We start from the raw sequence: 4,136 nt of genomic DNA on the forward strand, positions 1-4,136 counted from the left end.
TAGTGATCTAGTACCAGACAAGTAAGTCAGAGGATTTCTTTATGGCTGAACGTGACACAGAAGGCAGGCAAGGTGAGGGCCGTGTTTTTTAGTAGTTATGGGTGGTTTGGGGGAAAGGGGGTTCATGGTCTACAACCTACCTTGGGGAAGAGGAATTCTATTCTATGGCTTAACCTGGGGGACAGACAGGAGGGCAGATGAGGGAAACGTTACCTCTGAGGCCTTCACTTTGGGGTGTCATTTTCTGAGACCAACACCAGTCAGTCAGAAGAATAGGGGCCTTGAATTTGTGACTGGTGTCTGAAGCAGGGGCAGTCTTGTGGGGCTGGGCCTTGAACCTGTGGCTTGTGACCATTACAGACAGCATCAGAATTGAATCAAATCATAGGACACCCAGTTGGTGTTTGGAGGACTGAAGAATTGCTTAGTAGGGAGAATCCACAATTTGTGTCAGATGTGTTGTGTAAGAGAATCATGTTTTGTTTTTTATTAGCTGCGGACCCAACAAACGAGAGGCTGCAGGAATTGGAAGAGTTGGGGGTCACTTTTTTTTTCTGTTTGGTTTGGTTTGGTTTGGTGCTGGGAATTGAACCCAGGGGTACTTTATCACTGAGCTACATCCCCAGCCCTCTCTGTTTTTCATTTAGATATGGGGTCTCACTAAGTGGCCCAGCCTGGCCTCACATTTGCAATCCTCCTGCCTCAACCTCCTGAGTCACTGGGATTACAGGTGTGCACCCCCACACCTGGCAGAGGGTTGCTCCTTAATTACCACCCATGTGGACATGTTGGCCCCAGAGCACCAAGTTTTCTGAGACAGGCAGAGTTGAGGGCCCCTGCTCAGTGCACCTGCATCAGCCCTTCCCCACCTAACCTGGAACCATCTGAACCAGAGGGGTGCGGACAACCAAAGCATCTGCAGAAAACTTTCTTTTGGCCCCACAATGCTTTTAAATAATTTGAATCATCTACACTTTTTTTTTTTTTTGGTACCAGGGATTGAACTCAGGGACACTCAACCACTGAGCCCCATCCCCAGCCCTATTTTGTATTTTATTTAGAGTCAGGGTCTCACTGAGTTGCCTTGCCATTGCTGAGGCTGGCTTTGAACTCTTGATCCTCCTGTCTCAGCCTCATTCATCTACACATTTAAGAAGATGAAGATGACAAGTGAAAAATCTGTGGGGGAGGGGACTTCTCTAGAACAACTGAATATCTGGCCCCTGGGGACACTGCATGCTTCCTGGGCCTGAGTTCATTCATTCATTCATTCCCCATACAGTAAGCACCTACTAGGTACCTGGCACTGTTCAAGCACCCTGGGGGCTACATCACTGAGCAAAATAGACAGAGCTCTCCCCTACAGGAATTTGTGTTCTAGCAGGAAGTGCAGAGGATAAGCAATAACTGTACCAGATTACACAACCTATACAGCATTTGAGAAGGAGATAATTACTACAAGAAGCCCCACGGGGGTGAAGGGAGGTAGAAATCCCAGGGGTAAGGGAGATACAGTCTTAATTATGAATTTATTTAATGAGATCTTGAAGGTTTTTAACCCTCCAGAGCAGTGCCATTCGACAGAAATTGAATGTAAGCCAGGAATGGTGGTACACGCTTATAATCCTAGTGGCTGGGGAGGCTGAGGCAGGAGGATCGTGAGTTCAAAGCCAGCCTCAGCAAAAATGAAGTGCTAAGCAACTCAATGAGACCTTGTCTCTAAATAAAATACAAAAAAAAAAAAAAATAACCAGGGCTGCGGATGTGGCTCAGTGCCAGAGTACCCCTGAGTTCAATCCCTGGTACCCCCCCACCAAAAAAAAAATACAAGCCACAAATATAACCTAAAATTTCTAGTGGGCCAAGTCAAAGAGAGAAAAGAAACAGGTGAAATTAATATTAATATGTTTATTTAACTAATATATCCAACATATTATCATTTTAACATGTAATCAGTATAAAAATACTAGTGAGGGGTGGAAACGTAGTTCAGAGATCCTGACCAAAAAAAGTACAAAAAATGACTACTGAAAATATATATTGTACATATACACACATCCATTCATCCATGCACAGTACCAAGTCTTCCACCTCTGGTATTTTGCATTGAGATATAGTTCACATATCTGCATTTGCACTAGCCATGTCTCAAATGCTCAACAGTCACCTGTGCCTGGTGGCTACTGTATTGGGAAGCCCAGGTCCAGAGCCTCTTGTGGAAGTGCACACAGCTCATGGGGGGAAAAAATAAATGAATGAATGAATAATAATAACGACTACACAGCTCAGCCCTTCCCATTACAGATGGAGATTCTGAGCTCCCAGTGTTTGGGCTGCTGCTCTGGCTGCTGGGTTCTGAATATGGAACACAAGGCCAGGCAGAGAAGTCCCTGGAACAAGGCTTCTCCTTGGTTGGCTATGCTATGAAATTCTTTTTTTTTTTTTTTTTTGGTGGGGGAGTATTGGGGATTGAACTCAGGGACACTCTGTCACTGAGCCATATCTCCAGCCCTATTTTGTATTTTATTTAGAGACAGGGTCTCACTGAGTTGTTAACTGCCAATGCTGAGGCTGGCTTTGAACCTGCAATTCTCCTGTCTCGGCCTCCCCGGCCGCGGGGATTACAGGTGTGCGCCACCATGCCCAGCTATGCTATGAAATTCTAAGGAGTGGGTTATTGGCAGCTTCCAACAGTCTACAGCCTGTCCACCCCACTCCTTAGATAAGTATCAAACCCGACCAGCCAGCCCTGCCTCCGTGTCCTCCTCTGCGCAGCAGGGACGATCTTGCAGAGCAGTTACTGAGATGAAGTCACGCAGCTGTTTCCCAACTCCTAGATCTGGCAATGCCAGGTACTTCCCACGCCCCGGCTTGGCCCTGGGCCCCTCCAATCACACTGAAAATGAAACCCGACATCCTTTCTGGGCTTCCGACCCCAGATCTTTCCCAACCAATGAGCCAAGAGATGTTCCCATCCCCTCCACCAAGGCCTCTGCTCAAACGCCAGCGTTTCAGAGACGCCCTCCTCGCTTCCCTTGCAGAACAGCAGCACCTCTTCCTGTGCTTTCTATTTCCATTTCTCTGCCCCTGGCGTAGCCCCTCCAGCTGCACACCAACAGGGCCCCTGCCCGCTCTCTGTTGTCTCCCCAGCAGCTACACGTAAGGAAAAGGCAACGAAGGGTTAGTAGTGCCAGGCACTATTCTGAGCGTTTTGCAGGTAGGAATTCAGGTCACCTCCCTCTCAGAGGAGGCATTACCTTAATCCCATTTTACGGATGAGGAGAGTGAGGCAAAGAGAAGTTTGTTCACTTACCTGAGGTCACACAGACAGGAAGTGGTATAGCAAGGACTCTTTCTTGGGCAGGGCCACCCTCTGCTACTAAGCTACATCCCCAGTCCCTTTTTCAATTATATTTGAGACAGGATTTCACTAAGTTTCCCAGTTGACCTCAAATGTACAATCTTCCCTCCTCAGCCTGCTGAGCAGATGGGATTACAGGTGTGCACCACCACGCCAGCTGTGGACCCACGAGTTTTGACCTCTGGGATAACCCATCGGGGTGCCCCATGATAATGATGAATGAATGAAAACTCAAGGGAAAGGAATCAAAAAGACCTTCCCTCCCCATCCAAGCTGGTCCCCGCTTGGCCATTCCACTCGTGCTCTCCTGATGGAAGGAAAGAAATAAACAGGAGGGACACACCTGACCCAAGTTGACTGCTTACCCCATTAGGCAGGTGGCTGCCTCAGTTGCTCCAAATGTTCCCTCTCACAGCAAATCATCCAGTGCTTCACCTGTCTCCCCAGTAGCTAGTGAACCCTGGGAAGCAGCAAGCCCAGGATCGGGTCACAGCCAGGTCCCTCTGACCCAGCACCTAGCAGATATGCCCAATGCCTATTGGAGGAAGGAGCCAAAGAAGGAAGGGGCAGCTGGCCCCCTCTTCAGCCTTGTGTCAGCCACTGCCCAGGGGCTTGTTCAGTTTTTGTTGTTGTTTGGTACCAGGATGGAACCCAGAGGTACTTAACCACTGAGCCACCCCCAGCCCTTCATATATATATATATATGTGTGTGTGTGTGTGTGTGTGTGTGTGTATATATATATATATATATATATATATATATATATATTGACAG

Source organism: Marmota marmota, unplaced genomic scaffold (genome assembly GCF_001458135.2).
Source record: "Marmota marmota marmota unplaced genomic scaffold, marMar, whole genome shotgun sequence".
NCBI classification, from domain to species: domain Eukaryota; kingdom Metazoa; phylum Chordata; class Mammalia; order Rodentia; family Sciuridae; genus Marmota; species Marmota marmota.